Genomic DNA, 25,990 nt, shown 5'->3' with positions numbered 1-25,990 from the left:
TAAATTAATGTGAACTGAGTGGCCTTCAGTGATCAGAAGCTTGGGTGGGTATCTCAGCTGAAAGAAATGGCACATGGTGACTTTAGCACTGACTTAATACTGAGTAAAGAGAAACAACCACTGAGCAATCAGAAACACATTTCTTACAAACCTTGCTCAGATTCTTACTGGACTGATCTGAAAAGATGAAAGGTGGAGGTGTATTGCTGTCGGTATGAGGGTTAATAGAGAAACACTGAAGGTGAGAATCTTAATTCAGCATCTCATCAAAAAGATTGTCAGGAAAAGCCCCACATCTCTGATTAATGCAGTATACCACTCTTACCAGAGTTGATTGTTTAATCTTAGATGAGACAGCAAAAGAGTTTTCATGAGGTATCAGCCCTCTAAGTGGTAGACACAATTACAAAGTTTTTATCTACAGGTTACTTAATGCTAAACAACACAGATTTAAGACAGAAATGTGTATTCTTGAAACTGCTTTACTACTGCCACTTATTTCTGGGTATAAAATTGAGTCATACTGCTGAAAAGGCCACTTTGGGTAATTTAATCTATCTCGAAGATTACTGGAGGATATTCTCAATTGATAGCAAATGATTCAGGTTCTGTACTTATGGCTACACTTAGTTTCAGCCAGAAGGAAAAGTAGCAGCAATAAAGTGCATGGAAATTAGGGCCAGATACTTTAGTGCTTTTCATCTTGTGTAGAGATGTACTTTTCCAAAGATAAAGGAAAATACTGTTATTCTGAGATAATGTATTTTAGCTCACATTCTGCATTAGCGTAAGTGTAAGCTTTGCAGTAATGAATAAAACTCAATATGTCCTCAAGGAGGAGACCCACTAAATTACCATTCTTTTAAAAAATGTTATAGCTTCCTGATACAGGCTCTACGAGGTCTTAACACATTTCTCCAAGACATCCATGCTTACATCTTTCTTTCAAAGAACTAATGCTGAGAAGTGCAAAGTAAATAGATTATTTTTGAGAATGATGGTGTGGGGCAGGATTGGTACTCAGTGGTTCATAGTGTTCTAGCTCAGAAAATTCTCTGCTTGTATAACCAAACCAGTATGTATGTTTGTAGCAATCTCATAAATTACCTCAAAAGCAGTGTCTTTGATGACTTAGTGTTAAGTCTTAAATGACTGACATAAATGTCATCTATCTGTCAAATATAAATATAGTAGGACTGATTTCTCTCGTTCCTTTTCTCTCTTATGATACAGCATGGTGTAAACAGAACAACTCCTTTGAGAATCTCATTTTTATTAAGTAGCTTCCTCCTGGAAGCTTCCTCCTTGGCCATCCAGAAGTGTTCAGCAGGCATGCTCTTAGCTGCACTGGGGGACAAACATCTTGACCCAGACTGCCTCAGTGGCACGAAGACCATATTTTCCTTCCACTGTACGTGCTCTGTGATGAATGGCTTGGGGAGGAGAATGAATTCATTCAGACCGGGAGATTTTAATAATTGCTGAAGAGTCAAAATAAGTATTTTCATGTTCTTTGCAATTTGTGTGTTATTTTATTCCAAAATTTTAATGCATTATTAAATTGGCACCTGTCTGGTACATGATTCTTCATTTTAAAATGAGTAAAATAAGTACTAAAACCAGAAAATCGAAAGATTACTAGAGACTTATTTTTGTGAAAACATCTCATAATTCCTACTGGATTAAAAATTAAACTAAATTAAAACAATAGTGCTGTACTGTTCCCTCTGTGTAACTGTCACCAAGATCAGTGATGGAATCCCTAGTTCTGAAATGTCGTGTTCCTGTCAGACTAAGTTCTATGTCACTGTTCATTATAAAATGTGCTACAGTAGTCAGCCATTGAACAATATACAGGCCATATACATTCTGGATGAATTCAGGGCTTTTTTAAGAAATTATATCTGAGCCTTTATATTTGTGACCATTGGCTATAAAGGAAATTATTTGATGTTGGCTTACAAGAAAGGCACATTGCATGTCTTTAAAAATGCAGTTACAAGTAGAAGGTTTTCTAAGCAAATATTCTCTTCTAAACGAGATGACTGTAAGTTGTCAAATTCCTACCATGGGTGTTAGGAAGAGTAACTTTCTCAGTGTGAAAAGATAAAAATATTATGTGTCTTTGCAGCAGAGATGTCCGCTATGAACAGTTATTCAAAACTAGAGTAATGGTAGAATTGTGGCTAATGCAACTATCAGTACTGAGAAATTGCCTTTTTAGTGTTAAAAAACCAGAGGAAGTCTTGCATGGAAAAGACATCTAGAAGTAAAATAAATTGAGGAAAGGCCTGAATACCAGCCAACACCCAAATCATTGCCAGGGGGCTTTTTAGTGGGAGGATTAAAAACTACATCAACAGGACATTGTGCTTTAAGTCTTCCCATGCACTAGCCCAGTTAGACTGATAGGAAAAATAGATGCCTTTGCAGAACTACACAGCTGTTTATAAGTGCTTGGTGCTTTATTCAGATTTAATATTAATCATTTTTCTTATTGTATTTCATTTGCATTTCTACCTGTGAAAAAAAAATATTCAGAAGTTTCTAGAAAAGTGAGGACAGGCTTCCTTCCTGCCATCCGTGGTCAATAGGACATTTCTTCTGACAGCAGCAAATGTTAGTCCAGACTCGTAAATATGTTAGGATGTAAACTGTATGTCCAAAGAGGTGGTAGGAGGTATGTAGCAAAATGAAACATTCTGAATTCTTTCAGTGGATAAAAATCCTACTGACAGGGTAGGAAGTGCTAATGCTCACCACCAACAGTGAAGCCTGGATTCTAGAGACATTGGTTTGTTAAATGTCTTTATAGACATCACAAAAAAAAAAAAAAAAAAAAAAAAAGTCTTGTATTAAAGCACTGAAAGTGCAACAGCAGTATAATAGCATTTTAAAAAGTATAGTCTAGTGGCTAGAAAAAGGATATTACAATAGGTCTTTCTTGATTCTGGGACCATGTTGTTCTTCGTAGCTCCTCTGCCTCAGCAACAGCAGGACAATGTGGAGTCAGCACCAGACTGACATTTCATTGTAGAGCAAAATCAGGAAGACAGTAGTGCTACACTGCTTGGATAGAGAAAAAGGAAACACAGACTTTGAAAGATGACTTTGAGATCTCCCAAAATATTAATAATCAGGACAGGATGTAGAATTGGACAATTAGACCTTGGAAGCCCTTGTCTTGCTGTTCAGTAAGTCACTGGACACAGTCCGCTGCCCAGGGGAGTACGTGAGCATGCAGACATGCAGAACGCTGCACTTCCCAGACCATGCGCTGGCAGATCTGCTGGCAGCAGCCTGGAGGAAACCCAATATATATTGTAGGCTGACACTGTCTCTCTCAGAACAATCTTTAGCCAGTAGTTTTCTTCTCTACCTCTTAAATGATTGTCCTGTTAGCATTACGCAGGAACGAATGCATGAATAGAGAATAGAGAGGTTGAGGGCTGTTGAGGAAGAAATTATAATGATGTTTTAAATGCTGGAGAACAGAAGGAAAATAAGGAGAGATGCTAGGGCACTTACTGTAGTATCAGAGTGAGGAAAAAGGAAGAGAAAGGCTCTTTGTTAGTGAGATGTTTCCTGTGTACTTTGCACTAGCTAGTAGGCTTATCTGTATCATTGTAGCCATGGCTACATTTTTCTGTACCATAAAGATGTGTGCAAAACCTGTAAATTTTACACAACTGATGAGGAAAGATGCATAAACTTATCCATATTTATAATTTTAATTGAATTGTCTTTATATGAATGCATTTCTACTCTAGATTCTTTCTGGAATAATCATTTTAGTATATTAATTAAGTGCCTCTCACAAATAGGATGCTGATAATAGGATCTAATCATAAGTCATAACTCTTTAAACATTAAAAAAATATTTCCATTAATTTTCACCCACATACTCATTCAGACTCAGCTCAAGGAATTCTGTGATTCAAACCGAATGTTACTTGTTTCAGGGCAGACTATAGCCTTGTCTCTACGTTACAAATTTCCAGAGTTCGCTTTGTAAAGTAGGAGGAGAGGCTCTGCTTGTATAATAGGAAATAATAGCAATAATCTGTCCTTTTGTAAGTATTGAAAGAAGCATGTTCTCTCCTGCCATTTAAGCTCAAATTATCGTACATTTCAGGTCTGAGTGCTCATTTTTGTAGAGGAGGTAAAGCTGGGAAAATCTGCCTTTGTTTGCCAAGAACCCAGCTGGTGCCTCTCCTGTGCTGAGATGCTTTTGATGTATCACCTGGCCAACTAAATAATGAGTGCTGGGCAACAACTCAGTGTTGTTCTCAAATCTGGTGAAGTATCAGGGCATGATCAGAGTTAAGGGACTTCATGCTGTCTTCTGAGCTGGCAAAGCAATGAGTAGTGCAGGATATGTGAAAAAATCTGCGAGTTAAAAAAAATCTGCTAGTTAAAGTGCAGTAAGCAAGCTCTGTCCCTGAGAGAAGCTCTGCCACAAATAATGACGTACTTCAGAGAATTGAGAGAGTTGGCATTACACAAAACTCATAGAGTTGACAAATCCTTCTCAGGTACAGCAGCAAATGAGCAGTTCACAGGAAGGAGAGAAAGTGACAGGACAAAAATCAGCTCCCTGCAAGGCTTATGAGGCAACTCCCTTCCTCTCCTCCCTCACAAGATGCAAGTTACATAAATATTCAAAATAGACATCTGCCTTGGAGGTTGGACCCAACTCTGATTATAAATGTAAAATAATTTTAAAAAAAGAACAGAACTGGTAGGGAATAAAGAGCTAATGCAACACAGCTGTCACCTTTATCTCAAAACTGAGTAAACATTTGCCTTCTCAAAGTTTTCTTTTCCCTTAGCTTTGCTTTCAGTCACTGTGGAAGTAGCAGATTACAAAGGCCTTGGAAACCAAAGGGTCCAGGGAGATCCATGGCAATTATTCCATCTCTTGCTATGAGGGTTCCCCCATCAGATGTTTCCTCAGATTTCCTCTTGTGAGTGACTCAGAAGGGTTTGGAAGTGAAGTGAGCTATATCGTTGTCCCCCTAGAGGGTAGAATATGTAATAGCATACCTACCTTTGGGAATTACCTGTATAGCTATTGCAGAATAAATTATTACACAATAATTGTCTACAGACACATTATTGTGAAATATTTATTGCATTCTCTGACTAATTATTAAAAGAAAAAATTATAAGAAAATTGTAAGTTACATAGCTAATTCTTTAATAATAATTTGTGTGAGGTGACCTATATAGAGAGTTTCTTATCCCTGTTTCAGGTGAAGAAAAATATTTCACTTTTACCACCAGTAGTGCAAAGAACATACTAAGTTATACTCATCTGGTCAAGAGCAGCATCAATATGCTATTCATTTAGTGATCCAACACTGCCTGAGATTTAATTTTCATAACAGCTCAAGGAAATAAATATTTTTTGTGATCAGCATTGCTCAGAATAAAATATAAACAAAGCTCACTTGGGAACAGTTTCTAAGTTTTCAATGTATAGAACACAGGCATCATATTAAGTTATTCACTTAATTCTGTCTTTTTCCTTCTAGCATAAGTTTCTGGTTAGGAGGAAAGAAAGTGGAAACCTACTGCAAAAATGCATGCTAATTAGTTTTGTTCTCATATACATAGACAATTCTGATGGATTTAATTAAGATGCAACATGTAATGGAGGTAGAATTTTGCTCAGCTTTGTGTTTACTTTCCAGTTACCTCGTGTTTCTCACTTATTAGTACTTTAGTTTGAAGTCCATGTCCCTGCTTCTTTTCTATTCATATTGATTAAACAGTTTTCTTGCAAGCAAAATTCTTTCAACTTAATAGCACTGGCATTTGGACTTATTTCTCTCCTGTGAGTTAATAAATGAGGCCTTAGAAACACACATTTGGGAAATGAGTGGGGACCAAACAAGTCATCAGAACTCATTCTTGCTTTCATTTAGTAGTCTGTTCTCCTCAGGATGCAGTATAATGATGCCTAAATTACTGTCTGTATTTGCTAAATTAAGACAGGCTGTTTTTTCGGATGAAAAATAAATGTGGATTTAAAATACCTGAAGGGGGGGGGGCAAAGAAGGTGGAACAAGGCTCTTTTCAGTGGTGTCAAGGGACTGGACAAGAGGCAATGGGCACACACAGCAACAAAAGAGATGCCAGTTGTATGAACATCAGGAAACACTTTGAGGGTGCCTGAGCATTGACACAGGTTGCCTGGAGAGGTGGAGTCTTCATCCTTGGAGATACAGGTAGGGAGTCAAGTCTTCTAAGGATACAGAGGGTCTCTCTGGGCACTGAGTACCCTGCTGACAAAATCTTTACTTTGTAGGAATAATTCCTAATATCTGTCAGGTGTGAGGTTTATTTATTAGATTTTCTTAAGACAGCAGATTTCTATATAGCCATCATTTCCTTTTCTCGCTATTGCTGGTTAATTTTCACCCTCTGCAGCAGGAGCTGGTTTGTAGTTTCCCTTTGAGCATTCAAATTCAGTCTTGTCATCCAGACCCAGGCAAAGTCAGGAATTGTCCAACAGAAGCTTTCCCAGGAGCCAAGTGAACAAATGTTAGGTCCACAATTTGTAAGTGCCTCGAAGCTCCTCCAGAGTGCATCTTCTGCTTTCATAAGTTTGGGCTCTTTGAAAAAGGCAAAACTGTAACTTGTTGATTTAAAAAAATTAACAAAATCTAAATAAAAATATTTGAAAAAAAAATTACTCATTGCAATATCATTTTATGATATCTGTTTGCTTCAAGGTTTTAAAGGAGCATAATTTTAATACATTTTGTCTGGTTTGAGAATCTACCTTTCCTATCTCTTTGTTACTTCATACATAATCGGGTCTGTTTCCTGTAATCCTTTACAAGAAGTATCCAAGTTGAATTAAGTAACTTTGATGAGGATCTCCTTTTAGGAAATGAAACAGTGATACATTCCTCATGAGAAAAAAAAAAAAAAAGAAAAAAAAAAGAAAGAGAAATAAAAAGAATTAGTGTTTCATGTTTCTTCAGCATAGTAACTGAATAACTTGCTGATATGTCTATTTAGATTGAAACTAGGTTACCTACTTAGATAAAAAAAAAAATTAAAAATTCACACTTGGCTGTTTGGCCCAACTCAGTGCTCTACAGGAAAAAAAGTCTGTACACCACACTTCAAGACATACACTTCAATTATTTAGCTAGAAACCAGGCAGAGACAATTTCCAAAACTGGATCATATTTCAGAAAAATAAAAGGGTTTGTGATTTTTTTTTTCCCCTGCACAACTCCTGAGAGCACACATACAGCTAATGTCATGGTTGATACATCCCCATGTTATCTGTTGATTAGATTAACTGCAGGAAAAAGTTCTGACATCTATCCTATACTAAAGATGAATCCAAATATTACAGTGGAAGATTCTGGGCAAACTCACTATTTCTGCTCAAGTTTTTTTTAATTCTGGACATATTAATTCATGGCAATCTCCAATACTGATGGCAGTGGGAAGCCTGACAAGGCAACAGCATTGATGTACTTTCAAACTCTCATGTGAGAAGACATATGACAGTCATTACAATGTGGCTTGCTGATTTTTTCCTATGTCAAGTACAATATAAATAAGGTAAATTGGTTGGATTTTGCTGACGATAAAATGCTCTTACCTTTACAAACATTCCAGTGCTGTTTTAGTAGTCGGTAGCAGAACCAATTTGGGGTTTTTTTTAATATTGCTTCAATGTTAATGCCATTCCCCAGACAATTTCTCAATTCTGATTAAGTAAAAGTCAAAAATCTCTTCACTGCCATGCCCATAGAATTACACTTACTAAGGATAAAGAGAAGAATAATGAGGAAAATGGTAAGGGCTAAATTGCATAAGACAGAAGTCTATTCAGATAGGATTTTTACCTTATCCCTCAACCACTTAAATGGAATTTCTAGTTTATATCTTGAAGTGCTTCAGGGGGTAGATATGGAGGTGGTTTTTTGTCATGTGTTTTTTTTAAGTGCAGAGCTGAAGATTGTATTTAGCAACTCCAAGCATTTTCTCAACTTTCAGATGTGTGTTTTGATGTGCTGTTAGTCAATACGACAATCATGACATTTTATGCTGGAAGCTGGCATGTCAATAAGCTCCTTATTCTCTACAGGCAGTGCAGTGGCATTTGCTAACATTTTGTACAAGTTTTTCATTGAGCTGCTAGTATGTGAATGTCACTAACTGAGGCAAATTTTAAATGAAAAAAAGGCGAATTCCCAGTTTTCCTTCCATAATGTATGACTTGGGATATCTCTCATTTCTATAGACTGTTTTCTTGAAGCAATCTTCTAATTTAAAATGTACTTTTAATTAAATGCACACCAAATACCATGCAAAGACAAGGTTCATTTAGGGCCATATCTTCCTCGGCTTGTAAACCATTTATTTTTATTTTGGGGTCTTGTACTATTATGATTATGGTTTGCTATCTTGAATTATAGTCTTATTCTTTATTTAATACTTGAAGTAAAAGAAATCTTTAAGGGCTTTCTTAATCTAGGTCCTATTCTGACATGTCATCAAAATAGCGGGTTTTATCCTTTTCATCCTGTAATTTTTAACTGATAAAAACCCTATGGTCTTCAGATGCCTTTGAGCCTCTTTATTTCAAAACAGGCAGTGCACCTACTCCACATCATCCCCCTCTGTGAGATGCACTGCTGTGTGCTCTCTCTGCTTGTTGTCTTCTGCTAATTTTCTCTTTGTCTGGAATTTCTCTCCCTGCTCTTTTTCTCTTTTATCTCAGCATGTGGTTAGCATTTCATGCATTTTATCCCCAAAATTCCATCCCTGCACACATAGTAGCTAAATCCCTGGAGCAAATATGTGCTGTGGTTGAATTTCTGTTGGGGTGTCTCTTATTAGATCTCTGCTTCTGGATACTGTATCTCTTTCCATCTTAACAAAGGAAGCAGGCTACCGAGACATACAAGCCAGTATGAAGAAACAGGGTATTCTGCTGTAATTCCCAATATTCTTCTCCCTTAAGCTCTTTCATTTCCCCTTCTGGGAATATATAGGGGGTTAATAGAGATCATCTGTAATTTGTTTAGTTGCCATAGATGTTCCTAGGTCAGTTCCACCAGTTTGGTAAAGTTATACCAGGCATGAATTAAGGATCTGGTGTTGAACTGGTATATATATATTCAGAACCTAGAAAATCCTGACATTCTGTGATTCTGAAAATGTAGTATTCAGAACCTAGGCATAACGTGTGATATGCCCTACTGGTTTACTTCACCCTATTCCATGAAACTAATGTAATTTTTTTTTCTGCTATTTTGTGTATTGGAAACTTACAGTATACCCTAACACTGCATAGATTTCATTGTGTCAAAGGAAGCATGCTCACATTTCAAGAAACAACAGTTTTTAAATCCTTGCCTTTTTTTTTTCCCCCTGTAAAATGTAGAAAGTAATGCCAGTTTACCTCACAAAGAGGATTTTGACACTACATTCTCAGAATCACAGAATGTCAGGGGTTGGAAGGAATCTCTGAAGATCATCAAGTCCAAACCTGCTGCCAGAGCATGACCAAAACTAGGGTGGGTCACTCAGAAATGCAAATGGCACTACATTTACAAAATTTTAAATATACAAAATCCTAGGTACATAGCTTTTTTGAGCCACAGCAAATATGATCTAGTCCAACCTTCTGCTAAAGCCAAATTGCCTAGAGCACATTACACAGGATTGCATCCAGGTGGGTAGAGAAGGAGAATCCACAGCCTCTCTGGCCAGCCTGTTCCAGTGCTTTGTCACTCTCAGGGAAAAGAAGTTTTTCCTCATGTTCAGATGGAACTTCTGTGTTCCAGTTTGTACCCTTTACCCTTTGTCCTTTCTCTGGGCTTGACTGAAAAGAGTCTGATCATCCTTACAATTATTTCCTATTCAGTGAATATGGTTTATCCTGTTCACTAACTGAAATAGTGGAATAATGGATTCATGCATGTAATTAGGAATTGTTTCATAATTTAAATTTGGTTGATGGCCGACCATAATTCTGAACTCTTCTAAATTTTGAATGCTTTCCTCTACAATCTTACCATCTAAGCATCATTTAATATAATGCTAGAGTGGTAACTAAAGAAAGATAGCATTGTCATCCTTGACAGTTTTTTCATAGTTCTTAAAGTACTAGAATCATAGAATAATATAAGTTGGAAGAGACATTTATGTATCATCTGATCCAATCCCAAATCAAAACAGGTCTGTTGAGATTAGGCTGCTCAGGGTCCATATGAGTTTTGGTTATCTTCAAGGGTAAAGATACCTGAGACTCTCTGGTCAATATTTGACCACCCAGATAATGAAAATGTATTTATTTAAATCTAATCAAAATATAATGTGCTACAACTATCAGTTCTCATCCTTTCACTTGGCACCTCTGAGAACAGTCTGGCTTCATCTTTTATAAACCACCCTGTTAGGTGCTCACAGACAGCAATAACATCTCCCCCAATCCACCCTAGGATTTAGCATCCATTTCCTTTCAGTCTGTCAATCACTCCAGCAGATTTAGTATTGACCACAAATTTTCCAAGAGTTGTCTTAATTGTTAATGAAGACATTAAGTGAAATTGGCACCACTAAAGTGGGCACGTTTGGTTTGTTAGATACTTTTTCTTTTTTTCCCTAAAGCCTCTAAAACTGGCTTTACCAAGCTCCTAAAAATTGCCTTCCTCTGAGGATGGCAACTGATCATTGCTGAGTTGCTTATAGCCTTATGATTTCTGATATCATCCTTTGACTATACATTGAAGGTGTCTGCTGTCATCCTGTGCCTTCATTCCTTTATGCTGCACTTGATTCTGTGCTCATAGATCATTCAACATGCATAACTCCTTGTCATTACTGTCTATGAGTAAGAGAATGTGTATATATATATATATGTATATATATATGACATGACACACTGTACTAGAGAGCTAAACCAAAAGCTCCAACAAATTAGTTGAAGACCAGTCACCTGGTTCTGAGACAGTTGCAGTGATTAGCTGCATCACTTACAGGCAACAAAGCTGAAGCAGAGCTTCAGGCAGGTGAAGATGAGTCCAGAGTCCTGCACTGTTAGCTTAACTCAATGTCCAGCATGTCACAAGCAATGGCAGCATCATATTTGCTGAACTGGAACTCTATGCACAGCAGTAGACTTGAAAGACATACTTGAACCTCATTCTGAATACTGTATATATCTATTCTCCAAAGTATTTCTGATAGGTATTCTAATCAGTAGAAGTTTTTAATCACACCTAGTTAATTTGCCAAAGGTCTCCTATCGTGTAAGGATGAAATCTTCCTTCTGGTTGACCTGTATCTAGTGAGAAATACATTCTATGCACCACAGAGAAAAGGTTTGAGGCAACTCCATGACATCCAAGATGACACATAACCAGAAACTGAAGCTCTCCAGGCTGTGCCAACATGTCTGCATTGCATAAATCTCATAATAAAGACGGGCAATATTTCTGGCATGAAGAACATTATGCAGAGAGGCTAAAATAGCTAGCAGATCTGGAGATGAAAGCCAGGGCAAAACCCTTTTCTGTCTTTGTCAGTAACCACACATTCTACAAGTGCTGCCTAAAAGGCTTGGATTTGTTTTGGTTTTATTATTTTTGTCAAAACTACATGATTCTTAATGAATCTTTTTTTCCAGAGAGTTGATTTGTGATTTTTTTTAATGGTAGATTTAGCAATGCTTAATTCATGTATTCAACTTGGCTGTCAAGCACTTGGTAAAATTTAAGGGTGAGCTAAAAATGTTTGGATGACAGATTTGAAGAGAAATGGACTTGTAGATCTGTTAATTTTCTTCCTGAGATTAAGATCTCTTGTAATCCAAATTGTCTAAATACTTTTCTTTCCTCTGAGACATAGAATAAGTGAATCATGGGCAATGAGCCCAGTGAAAGATCATATGGAAGAATTGAGCCTCATCATTTGAACTACTTCCCTATTCTGAAGCTTGTTTTCCCTTTATGTAGTGATGGAATGAACTTAGGTTCAATAAAGGTACTTTCCAGGTTAAATCTGCAGTTTAATTTAGTTCCTAATCAATTAATAATTTCCCTATGTGTTTATGGGATTAGCATAATTTAGCATGCACCATTAAAGTTATACTTTCATGCAAATATATTATTACTACTGGCTGTGGTGTAGAATTTAGAAAGTTATGTCTGTTTTTTCTGATGTTTTGTCCTGCAGACAGAACACCAAATTCTGAAAGCAATAAGCCAAATGAAGCTTCATGTGCTGTGTTACTGAGCCTCAGGCACTCCCATGTGGATTGTCTTGTGTTTTATAAGGTCTGAGAGGAGCATTTTTTCACTAAAGGATGTTAATAAAAGGATGTTAAAAAACTCTACTGAACTACTTATTTAATACTTAGGGAAACTTGATACCTTGAAAACTTCTACCCCCTCTTTGGAAATATTCAAAACTTGCCTGAAAAAAACTGACCTAACCTCTCTTGTATGCAAAGTGCTGGAACAGGTGCAGTCCAAAGTCCCTGCCATCCTAAATTATTTCCTGTTTCCATGTTCAGTTTTACTGGAATTGACCAGCAGCTCGTAAGCCTCCAAGGACATGCTGAAAAGCATACATGGTCTTTTTTTTCTAAAATCCTAAGAGAAGAACAGGGTTGTTACAAACAGGGTTATACAAGTACTCTAAGTATAGATGGAAGTGTCAAGCTTCTGCCTGGTAAAATTTTAGAACAAAAAAACCAAACAAAATAAAAGAGCTCTTTTGCTTGCATTTGAGTTTTGGCTCATGTAATTTGCATTTGCAATTTGATTTTACAGAACACTGGTGAAATGCAAAAATGTGCACTAAAATGTATTGATTTAATTAGACTGATTAACAGGATTTTTTTCCAAACATCTGGTACATACTTATACTACAGGAATAGGAGGATCCTGGAAGATACTAGTCTATATGCAAAAAATGAATGAATAGTACTCTGCAACATAAATTACAATTTTTATTTTCTGTTTTCCTTTCAAACTTATTTACACTAGAATTTAAATAAGGAAATTACGATTACTGTATAGGCCAAATATAGAGCTGAGAAGTTAGAGGGACTAGAAATGTAGACTATAAGTTATAGTGAGCTCCATACCTGAAATATTCTCATAGCAGTAAATGCAAAACCTGTGTGTATTCTGTCTTTTATGTTGAAAGGAATATACACTATAGAAAAATAATTTATACCCAAGATACTTGAAAACATTGCTTCTCTAGGATTGCTTGTGAGTTTACCCATAGGACCATGCAGTTGACATTTTGAATTTTCACACAACTCTCTCATGGCTTGTCCCCAGGTATAATTAACTAACTAGTTCTTACATGGTAAGAAACTATAAAGTTACTAACCAAGAATAGCTGTACAATTTTTAATGTTTTGTGGTTGTTTTCCTTGTAAATTGCAGAAAAATAAACACTGGCAGAAATTCACCTGCATGGTTTTCTGTATTTCTGTTGTGCAACACTTAGATTGTTCTTTCAAAGCAAGACCTCTGTTAGTTGGGCCAGCAATGTTATGGAAAAGACTGAGAGCCCTTTCCTTGATTTCCTCTAATATTAGCTTGAAGAACATATATTGTGTTCTCTATACCATTCTTGCTGCAATTGGGTAGATGAAGAGGGTTTCCTGTCTTTATCAGGGAAAAAAAAAATCATGCAAGCATAAAAATATTGTAAAGGATTCTTCTAAGCTTTCAGAAGGCAGCATTCCCTCTCCTCATTCACTCTCTGATTTTTAACCATCAATGTTTGTTTGAATGCACAGCTAAATATTTTCTTCTGTGTTGCATTGTCTTCATGGATTTTTATCATATTAATATCATCCATTTCAATCACATTGCTAAATTTAAGCTGTTTTGAATATCTCAGTATATGTTTGCTTTCCTATATTATTACTAATTCCAGAAAGAAAATCTGGGCTTTTTTTCTCTCTTCTTCAAAGGTATGTTTCTGAATATATTGCTTTATCAAAAGCCAGGATTTTTGAAGCTATTTAACCATTAACTCATCAAAGACAATAAATATTATCCTGTTCTACCTTTCCTGGACACATTCAGAAGAGTAAGACTCCTACCAGATTTGGGGAAACAACAAACCATCAGTCATGCTCTGAAATGCCCTTGTCTGTTCCGTAATAACAGAGACAAGTGATACAGGCTGGTGTGGTTCAACACTGCAATTGCATTAGCTATACAGTGGGCAGCTGTGTGAAAAATCTCATTTCAAATGCTAGCTGACTTTTTTCCTAGCTGTAAAAATGTCTTTACATGAAAAATCATTGCTGATATAATTTACTCATATTCTTCAAAGTGAGGTTTTTCCTCCACTTTCTCTCTAACAGCAATAGGAGATACTGATAATAACTATCCTTGGAAAACTTAAAAGCTCCACAAAGAAATTTCTTTTACCAGCACTAACCACTAACTGTACTTCTTACAATATCTTATTCTCTATTTTTGTCTCCATCTTGAAACTATAAAGCAACTATACAGCTTAGGCTGTAAAAATTTAACATTTTATATGGTTCTAGAAGGACTAGATAGGTTTAGAGATTGTATTGTAAAACCAACAAGCTGCTTTCTTCTTAATCTCATAAAGAACTATCCAGGAGTAATCAAGTTAGACCACACTTTTGGTTTTTCCTGAAGTATAAATAATGCTACATTAAAAACAGGTGCTCTAATTTTCTATGTCTAGGCTATATTTTAATTGAGAAGCCTTCTGTCAAGTAAAAAAGTAAAACAAAAATGAAAACAAAAAACTGTAAAAAAGTAAAAAAAAGTTTCTAAGTAAAAACAGTTATTACGAATAAGAAGAAAAAAACCCAAAAACATTGTTATACTTCTCTAGAACAATAAGGGGTTTTCCTACTTGAGGATTATCCTTCATTACCTATGGTACCTGTCAGTATTTAACAAGTTCCTCTGTCTGCTCTAAGGGCCATTGCAACTTTTTAGCCATCTTTCCCAGTATATTAACAATCACATCATCAAATAGGTTGTATTTGGGCTTTAAATAGTGGAGAGAGGAGGAGGAGGCTCATTGTAGTAGAGAGAAATCTCTTTGTGTACATTCAGACTAGCAGATATTGAAGATATGAATGTGAGCACAGCCCTTGTCACCTCACTCTAAACCCAGACTAGTAAAAATAGTATGTTAACAATAAATTCAGGAAAAAATTAGCTTTTTAGTACATGAAGGAAAATCAAATGCCCTTGATCTACTTCTTACCCATACAATGAAATAAAATATGAGGAATAGCCATATTTTTTACATTTGGGCATCTCCATTATGGGCTCAAGCTCAAGCTTGGGTATCTCTACCTTCAGCTGCCTCCATAGCCTGGGAGTGAGAGGCATGAGCTCCCTTCAGAACATGCACAAGCCAGGGTGTGGGACAGCCCCAGTAGGACTCTCAAATATAGTTATGCAATGCTTCTGGCTTTCACAGGAAAACATGGTAGAGTTAACAGCAGGCTCAGGACACATTTCAAAAGCAGTGATGATTTCTAAGCCTTTTTTTAGCTCCTCTGATTAAAGCTTTCAGTTACCTAGGAGGAAAAATGTATCGGCTTCAAAGGGAAATTCATGTCATGTGAAATGCTGAGGATATCATTGGTAAACTATCCTCAAGGATGCAGTAGAAATTGTTTTGGAAATGTGCCATTTTATTATTTCTCTGCTTCTCTCTCTAAAACCAAAATGTCTAATAATTTTTGTTGTTAAAAGATTGAGTCTTGAAAATTAATCTTGTGTCCTTCAGGTATTGCACTCTTTAAAAATACTGCTATTAGAAAGACATGGGTGGCCTGGCACTGGCAGTACAATTGACCTCACATTGCTTCATCTGCACAGCTATTGATTTTTCTTTTACTCTTCATTTTGACATTTCACATGGTTTAATCCAAGATTCATCATTTTGGAAATGTCAGCTTTAAGGCAGTTTTTTTATTGTTTGGGAAGAATAATCTTTGAAATGTTTTGCTACTTGTCCCTTTCCAGACAGCTGGCTAAACACATCGGCACTGAATCAACTCAGAATTGACTGGGTGTATTTTTTATATCTTTCATAGTGTATTCCAGCGTGCCTTTTTACTAAGTAGTTAATTGTATCAAAGTCAAAGATAGCAGCAGTGTTTTGAATAGATTTCCAGCATCTCAGCACATTTAATGAAAAAAGCTCACTGGGGATAAAAGCCTTTATGCAACATCACGCTATGTGATGGGAGAGCAATAGAAAGCAAGCATGAAACATAATAATGCAGTATATATTACAGAAGTAACAGCATTTCTTGACATTTATTCATCACCTAATAATCAGAATTAGAGGAAATAGATGCACGGGGCAAAAGAGGAGTAGGAACCCAAATGGAAACTGGCTGTCTGAGTTCAACATAAAATTGTAAGCAGCACCATGAACTTAATGATATGGAGCTGGTGTAACTGCCTGGTTCAGCTTCATTCCTGACTAATTACTGCTTGTTACCTTCAGCATCTACTGAAAAGCTGGTGTCTCACTGTCCTTCCCAGTGTGCTAGTCCTTCATGGGTGTGTTATCTTGACATTTCTTCAAAACTTTCCCTTTAAGGTTAGTGGGGGAAGAGGGGTACATCTCACATGGTATTTTAAATGTCTTGGTGAAAGGTAGGTAGGTAATATGACAAACAGGGTATTGCAAATGTCTTTTGAAACACTGAGGTCCATACTGTTTATTTATAATATTATATGCTCAAATTAGGATGGTGATTTATGCAAGCAGAAACTGTCAAAAGAACCACAATAAAACACATTTCAAAGAAGGTATTATCTCAGTAGGATGAAGGCTGATTAATTAATTTTTGAAAGGCTTCTCTGCTCTTTGTCTATTATGTGTCTAACATTACCTGAGCATGGCTGTAGCTGCATAAAGCTTTGTCCAGTTCCTATGTCCTCATCATCTTGATATTCAATACACTTGCTAGGATCCAATTTTCTTCTGTGTTGGTGATTCAAAATTTGTTCTATTAACTCCTACTAACATTCTCATGACATTAAAGAAATGCCCCTAAGCAAATAAGAATTTAATATTCTGCAAAAGAAGGTAACATAAATTTGAAATACAAGATTTTATGAACTGCTGGCACCGGTACACCCGGTATTCAGGCCTTTGATGAGATTATTGAGTTTCTTACCCAGAGGTTTTATAGACGAGTGATGTGTTTGCCTACTTTCTGTAAAAAAAACCTTTTCACTGTACTCAAAGCTTCAGCCATTTCTGTCAATCAAAATACATGTTTCTTTAATGTTTATCCATATACTAATTGAACTACCTAGTTGTCTGTGGCACTATTAACATTGGCTGTATCCTCATTTCTAAGTACTTTTCGGTCAATGTGAGAACAAAATTATAGCTAGCTGAATAATGTACATGCAGTTACAAACCAAAATATATATTTATTGAAGAAGAATTAAATAGTAGTAGCACTATTTCTTACACAAGAAACCAGAAAAACCTTCCCCGCTTCTGTATCCTTCGTGGGAATCTAGATGATAGTTACATTCAAAATGAGCCTTTGAACATGATTTATATTTTTATAGACTATTGATGTCTTTGTAAGTTGGAACTGGCATAGCAAAGTGGAAATTCAAGAACATTATGAAAGCTAATCAATAGCCACTAGAAATATTACTGCATTTATTCACTTGCTAATGTAGGAAAGTTTTGTCTTTATAAAAGTTGTTTTAGTGACTGTATTGCTTTTGTAAGATTGCAGATGGCAGAATTTGAGTCTGTACTCATATTAATGTGGAAAACAAGGTCAATACAAGGCCTGGTACTTTGAGTTCTGATTTTCACCAATTAGCATAATTTGACTTCAGTGTAGATGGACTGTTTGAAAAGCATTTTTTCTTCATCCACACCATGCTACCTAGTGCAGCAGAAGATGTTGCTGCCCACAGCAGCGAGGTTGGAACCAGATAATCTTTGAAAGTCTATTCCCACCCAAACCATTCTATGGTTTTGTCACTTGTGTCAGAACTCCTATTTTACTGAAAGCATATTGTCAGGGTGTCTGTATATGTATTAGGAACTAAGATGACACTACTGACTCCTATATTTGTTATTGTTACTTTTATATTTATGGTAATTTCATTATTTTCTTTTAATCTAGTAAATGTTTAATGCCTTTTTGTGAAGTGCCTGGGGACCATCTGCTGAAAAACAAAGCAAAACAAAGCAGAGATTTTAGTGTCTTATTTAATAGCTTTAGAACTTACTTTTAAAGGAACCCTGTCAGTGTTGGTAGAGTCCAACTATTCCTCATTCAAATGGTTTCTTGCAGTATTTTACTACCAGTGTGCTCTACGCTGCTTAAGCAGAGTGCATCTTAAAAGCCAAAAGGCATAGTACTGCTGTGAGATGCATGGGCTGGATGCCTTTGGAATGGTATGTGAGTTGGATGTATGGGGGGGAAGAAAGGATATACTTTAGGACTCTGAAATTAACATTTTGCAAAAAAACATATTAGTATTAGAAGCTGTATTTTTCCAGGACAAAAAGTAAGTATTGCAAGACAGAGATAACCAATGACAAAGAATGAGGGGGAAAAAAGCAAAATAAAGCTGTATATGTCCAGCACTGACTTGAGCTCTTATCATTTGAGATAATCTCACAGTTCATGCATTGTGAGCCTTTTAAAAAAAGCAATAAAGCCTCCATTGAGTGTATTTGCTCACTGATTGATATTCCTGAGGGCCCTGTAGTACTTGAACCCAATAAAAGTGGGCCAGTAAAGTGATGTACATAGCACACCAATTAAAATAGTTCATTAAATGAACATGTAATCTCAGCAGTTTAGGTTCTAAGAAACAGTTCTTATCATGAGATATACAGATGACCACTCATAAATAAACATCTTTTGTGGCAGATCTTGAAAACCAGGATGACAACAAAATGAGGAAGAAATATTTACTTTGCTCTTCATAATTACTTGATGTTCTGCAACCACACAGGATACGTGTTATTAGTTATTATTGTACGTAGTATACATATGTACAATAATATGATATATATATGAAAACTAATATTATATATTAGTTTATGTATATATATGTATATATATATATATTATTGAGTGTACCCAGTACACTTTCTTTCTTCCATCTGAAAGACAAAAACCTGTATTTTTTCATATTTTTCACTAATAGAGGCTTTTCTGTAAAAACCCTCCCAAGGAGGAGACCTGAGATTTGGAAGGGGAGCATGGAGGGGTCAGGAAAGCATTCTGCAAAGAGACTGACAGGATGTGTAACCTCTTCCTCCCTGTAAGAAGTCAGTGAGGCAGTGTAACATGGGTGCAAGGCAGTGCTGCAGAGGGCTGAGCTAATTGCTGGCACTTCCTTCTGCGTAGGGCAGACATTCATTTGTTAGGAAGTCTAACTTTCTGCTAAATGTAATTGGAAGAAGTCTTGGAACGAGCATTCTTTTATTTATCACCTAAACATACATCTCTCTTATATTAGGAGGGCAATGATTCCCTTCTGGCTCACTGGGAAATCACCTAAGAAGTCTGAAGGCCATGGTGGCATGTCTTTGGCAGGCAGTAGTTGATTAAAAAAGGTAATGAACTGCCTTGAGTAAAGTATTGCTGCATCCCGGAGGATTTAACAAAGTTGTGGTGTAGTTAACTGTGTCCATCTAATACTTCTTGTTTGTGAATGCCAGGACAGCCAAAAAAAAAAAAAAGCAAACATTCCATAAACTGTTTGTTGAGCAAGTTTACTCTTCCTTTCTTTCTTTTTTTTCTTTTCCTTTTTTTTTTTTTTTTTTTTTTGACAGATTTTGTCAGAGGACATGTGAAAGTAAAAGATAAATGAAAATAGAATGCTAATGTTATTTAAAACTAAACAATGCACCTGTCTTTTACCACTGTCAAATGGGGCAGAAACACAGGTCTGTGAACGTACCAACACATCACATGCTATCTCTGGCAATCACCCTTCTTAAAAGCAGCAGTAGCATACCTCACATATGTGAATTACATTAGAAATGGCTGTCGAGTCATTGTGACTTAAGGTGGCAGGTTAGGTTTTAATCAGGAAATTGTATCTGTAAGAAAACAAAGATGGCCTTTGGGATGGAACTGAAAGATGAGGTGTCAGAGAGAGAGAGTTCTATCCTGGCATATACCATAGTTTCTCCATAAGGGTGATAATTTGAAATAATGAGTAGTCCTTGTTGAATGACCTTGTGCATCTGCTGCAGTGCCTTTTCAATCTATAACTCACTTTCCATCAATTGCACTTTTAGTACAATTAAATATGCCATCATAAAGCTCTAAAAATGAACAACACAATCTCTGCCTATGCTCATAGCTATTTAGCCTGGGACTGAGAGGGTGGCAGAAGTCCATCTTAAACCTTCTGTTCATGCCAAAGTGCAATTTGTTGATTGAAAGACTCTAGCTAATAGAGCTAGAAAAGGACGGCAGAATTTGCTTAGCATGCCACAGAAGCACACACAAAACAGTTTGAGATTAAAATGCATCCTTTAGCCAACTTGCTGCTAAGAGGCCACCTGGATGGTGGCAAGAAGAAACTACTACTAGGGCACGGTCTTAAGTTGTGCCAGGGTAGGTTTAGGTTGGACATTAGAAGGAATTTCTTTACAGAGAGGGTGATCAGGCATTGGAATGGGCTGCCCAGGGAAGTAGTGGATTCTCCGTGTCTGGAGATATTTAAAAAGAGACTGGATGTGGCACTCGGTGCCATGGTCTGGTAACTGCAGCAGTAGTGGATCAAGGGTTGGACTTGATGATCTCTGAGGTCCCTTCCAACCCAGCCGATTCTGTGATTCTATGATTCTACCGTTTCAACCCCCACCCCCCCTCCCTAGGCATTTTTAAATTTTTTACATTATAATACAAATAAAAATATGCTGCAATGTTAACAGCAAAGAGAGATGCCTGTTTTGTTGGAATATTGATGTCAAAGTAAGAATGTTTTGGACAGTAAAGTAAGAATATTTTGGTTTTCACATGGGTTCTGGTTGAGCCAGAGTCTATTTTTAATGCCTGTTTATCATCTGGTACTTATCATAAAGAATCTAAATCCTCTCTAAGCAAAAGTGAACAATACCATGCTCCAAGAGGATCTATGAGGAATGAGTGTCATGTCACAGAACTGTTTTGAGACATTTCCCTGGGGTTACTGGGTCAAAATGTGGACATTTGAACATTTTGCTGGCTGAAATGCTATTCCCCCTGGTGGTACTTCTCAGATGACTGTCACATGTCACCATGTTACCACCAGTGGTTTGGCTACAGCAGAGGATCAAGTCTTGGTCTCCTCTTGTTCTGCCTGCTACAGGCATGCCTTGGAAATAGGAAGATTCACCTACCTGGAGTCTTGCCCCAGGGAAGAACTTCTGATACAAATGTACAATAATTAATATGTTAGACAAATAATTCAATGAACAGTATTTAGAAAGCTGTATTACTATTTAAAAATAGGGAAATATAAGGAAGAAAATAGATCAACAGTGGTGCTGATCCATCAGTTACTAAGAGATTTAGGAGTCTGAAAACTTCAGCTATAGGGGAGAAAAGCGTGTTCCAGTTTTACACCCAACTCTGCAGTATTTTTTTATTTATTTTTTTTAAGTAGCACCAATCAGATGAAAGGCACAGATATTGGTGATTCCCAAATTATTCTTTATTTAAGAATAATATCAGCATTTTGTTGAGACAAATAAAGGAGCAGTGTGAATTTTCTCCACTGAAGTCTGAATCGAAATTCCTCTATGTCCCTACATTTTTATTGCAATTCATTGCTCAGAATCTGTTTTCAAAATTATTTAAATGTGAATTGGCTTATTATGATTGCATTTAGGCCAAATCCTCCTATGTAGAAATGGAGTCACTTTATTTCATTTGCCTTTGGACAATGAGACTATTATTTTGGATCAGTAGGTAAACAAATTTATCTCAGTAATATATTTCTACTGATAGCAATGTAAAGTTATTAAAAAATCCTAAGTTATCATGCCCTTTTCTGTGTTTTAATGTAGTTTCATGTATTTGAAACTGTTAATTTACAGGATGAGTTTTTTTGTTTGTTGTTGATATTTGGTCAAAGTATAAAACTTTTTTTTTTTTATTTAGATAATTTTCTTCTATACAGTAAGAGAATGTGAAGAATCTATGTACTGAAGAAAGATCTATTTCAAACAATCTTTTGGAAGAATGTCTGTAAGGGTGAATTTTCTGCTTTTGTAACAAAAGTCTTAGAATCTCAGTTTAATTGGGTGAGCTGCTCTGCAAGTATTAATTTAAAGATCATATGCATTTCTTTCTATAGGTGCCTTTAAGGAAGGATGACTCTATGTAGTAACTCTAAATATACAGTAGACTGTTGTTCCAAATTCTGGTTAGTTGCCTGTGACCTGATCTGCAAAGCATCTGGGCAGCTGCAACTCCATCTGGATGCTGTGAGAGCTCAGTACATTTGCAGATCCAGGATATATTACCAAATAAGTATTTCAAAATTGGTAGTTATTTACATTTAATCTTTAATTGTACCGGGTCATACCTTTAGTTGTAAGGCTCTATAGCTGCTGTACAAACAGCTTTGACCGTAGTGAAGGAATCCTGGACTCAAGGCATTCTATTTGAAATGCAGTTTTATCATAATGTGCAGAGAGACCAATATCCAGCTGATTCTGGTTAAAGCAATGTTTCTGACACTGAGTTAGTTCAAAATAATCCTGAGAGTACCCAGCACTGCTTATGCATTATTTAGTATACAAATGGCCTAAGATCATTTTAAGTAGTTGTATCGATGTTATATATTCCAAATGTTGGGATTGCCTGCCAGGAGTGAGACAAAAAGACAATTTATGTCCTCACCTCATCTATACCATTCCCTTCTGTTCTATCTCTAATTCCTCATCTCTTGGATTTAAGGGTTTGAGAAAGAGGCCTTTTCCTCCTTCCCACTCTTTTCAATGCTTGATCATAAATAGTGGACCATAACTGAGCATTTTGATGTACTTTTATTGGCTGCCAATGTCATCTCCAGCATTTATCTTGTCTACACTTTACTTCAGTGTTTTCAAATGCAGTAAATCTGGAATGTGGGCCTGGTAACAGTCTAATCTTTATGATCTCATTGAATAAGAACTCAGATGTACAATCCCAGGTTTTTCTTCAGTCATATCTTAAGATCTTCCTTTTACCATGTCATGAGTGGTGCAAGATTAGAATTTTTCTTAGGAATAAGACCCTTAGTTTAGTCTGATTTTGAAAATTCCCCTCAGTCATCAAATTCCTCATTTGCAATGCTTGTGGTGAAGTCAACATGTGGAGTTCTGGGATTAATTTGAATTCAACAGGCTAGCTGTAGTCAACCATTCCTGATCATGGTGGTGCATAAACTCTGTAGGATTTTAATAAATAATTTTTATTGGAGGGGGTTTTAATTCTCATATATATAGATAGATAGATAGATAGATAGGTATTTATTTTATTTTTTTTTAAAGAGCCTGTGTACTACCAGATCAACCTATATGTTTACTAGCATCCAAATATTTTCTCATTGTAACATTTAAATATGTAAATATATCAAACTGGGAGAAAGCAGAAAATGTACAGATTTAAACATAGCCAGGCTGGTGAAAGAATTTTTACTAATTCAATATAATTCATTTTTTTCTGTACAGGAATCTGTTTTTATTCAAAAGCTGTTGCTTTCTTTTTATGAAACAAAAGTTTGAAAACTAAAGTTTGACTGTCATTAGAGTTTTATTGTTCTCATGTCACCATCCTATTCTGTCTTCATCAGGTAGTATCTCACCTCAACCACCATTGCCTGGTGTTCCAAGGATTAGTTGCCTCCTTTACAACTAGAAGAGGAAACTATAGTGTATGTAGGAAATCTAACAAAGTAGCAAAGTCATGACATGATGAACCTGTATAACAACTCAAATTAAACACCGGAGACATTCCCAAATTAAAACACTAAGGGTTATGGGCCAAATTATGTGACCTTTTTATTATTTCTATCCAGAGACTTAAATAGATAATTACTACAATAAAGAACTTCGGGTTTTGCTGAGATTTTCTCTGTGTGCTAATACACCTTTGTCTTCAGGGATTTATGAGACAGAAAGGGACTGGGATGGCTTCTGGATTGGATACCTAAGGACAGAAGTCTGTTCACTATTATTGGTCACATCAACAGCATGACATCTTTATTCACAGTACCCTGAGAAGGGCCAAAATAAGCCACATGGAAAAAAGTAACTGGAGTTTTCTGGCTAGATCAGTTATATTCTCTTTGATAGCTCATCTGGTTGACTCTGCCAGTAACATGTTTGTTCACAAGATTATGTCATATGGTTTTGTATTGTAGATGGATACATCAAGATAAATAAGCACTGATTCTTACAAGTGCTTACTTTTTAGGCAAGCAATGTCTAGCACAGTTGTTAACAACAGAAATAGACTCTAATCTATACCCATTTTAAAAAGATTTATTTTCATTATTCATTCATGGCAAAAGATGTTACAAGGAGTAACTAATACAAGTTTCCACAAATGCTAGGAATAGATATGTGTGTAATAAATAATCTCTGAAAATTAAATCAAAAGTTAAAGTAAACCCTACACTTCTGTAAACTGAAGTGAAAATACATTCTAAAAATTAATTACAAAAACGTTATCTCTAAAAACTGCCTAGTCTTCATATTTTTTGTCAAAGGCTGTTTTTAATTTTGTGGTTGTGTATCACTGTGGTTGCTTCATGCCTCTTAAGTAATGCATACAGCCTTTCACAACTATGCAGTGAATTGCAACTTCAGACTTTACATGTCCTCTGACTGACAACTTTTTAGTAAATTGGTAAAACTTGACTGAAGGAGTCTGTCTTATTGCTGTACTCGTTGTTTTGGGTTTGGTTTTTTTACCACTGGATAAGAAAACACAGTTTGAACTTGAAAGTTTCTTCATTTTCCATTGCATGATAGTAAGGTAATCCAGAATCAAAAATGTGGGACTAGGAGGGTTTGGTTGGTTTGGTTTTTTACATTCTGACTCATCTGTCCATTCTCAAACCAGTTTGTAAAAGTGTACATGTAGACATGATGACACAAAATATAATGCATTGTAAAGCCATCTAGAAGCTGCCTGGTTTTATGCATCTTTAAATCCACATGCCAGGAAGACTTAAAAACAATCCCTGTAGAGCCTTGCTTTCTGGACAGGTTAGATAAAAAGTCAGTTCCTGCATAGGTGATCCACTTGTGTGGTTACAGCATACAAAGGGCTGTAGGCAGTGACACACCAGTGGGTGATGCAGCTGACAGCCTGATGTTCCACCCTCGTCTCTCAGCCTGCTGATGCCTACCCACCTGCAGCTGAAGTGATTGACAGTGCCTTTCAGTGCACAGCCAGGGCAAGAATCAAGCTTATGTCTCTCACTCCATTGCGACATGCCTCAGCCACTCTGCTGCCAGCACACAGATGATTCAGCTTCAATCTCTGTGTATTTTTAGTTTGATTCAGTAGCCAAAATGTTCTTATTTTTTGACCTGTGGAACGGGACTATAGATATTCCTTATTTACTACAGGATATAGAGAGTGACCATTCAAGGCTTCATGATATACATCCTGACTAAGTAGTGTACTATGCAAACTTTCTTAAGTGATAACTCTCTTCTCATGGGTTTTTAACCCAGTCCCATTCTTATTGAATAAAATGGTTTCTGTTTTCATAGCAGTGATACTTAAAACAGTGCTGAGTTCTTTAATAGAGAGAGTCATATTAAGGAGTACAGCTCATACTTTAAAGAAACGTGTCAGCCACTCTGAGATTTAAGAAAAAAAGATCATTCCAATGTTGTATTAATTTCATAATATTTTATATTATAAAAATCCACAGGCAGTGCAGATGTCTCTTGCATAACCCCCTTACATAGG

At 36.3% G+C, this 25,990-nt stretch overlaps 1 protein-coding gene across 1 annotated transcript in view; it reads left to right on the top strand.

The window, feature by feature from the left end:
* Positions 1-25,990, top strand: part of EPHA6 (EPH receptor A6) — a 448,506-nt gene that overhangs the window by 259,949 nt on the left and 162,567 nt on the right. The gene's annotated exons all lie outside the window — the stretch shown is intronic.

Source organism: Calypte anna, chromosome 1, assembly GCF_003957555.1.
Source record: "Calypte anna isolate BGI_N300 chromosome 1, bCalAnn1_v1.p, whole genome shotgun sequence".
In the NCBI taxonomy this organism is placed as follows: Eukaryota; Metazoa; Chordata; class Aves; order Apodiformes; family Trochilidae; genus Calypte; species Calypte anna.
Note: the sequence above shows the minus strand (reverse complement) of the source record. Positions and strands in the feature narration are given on the sequence as shown.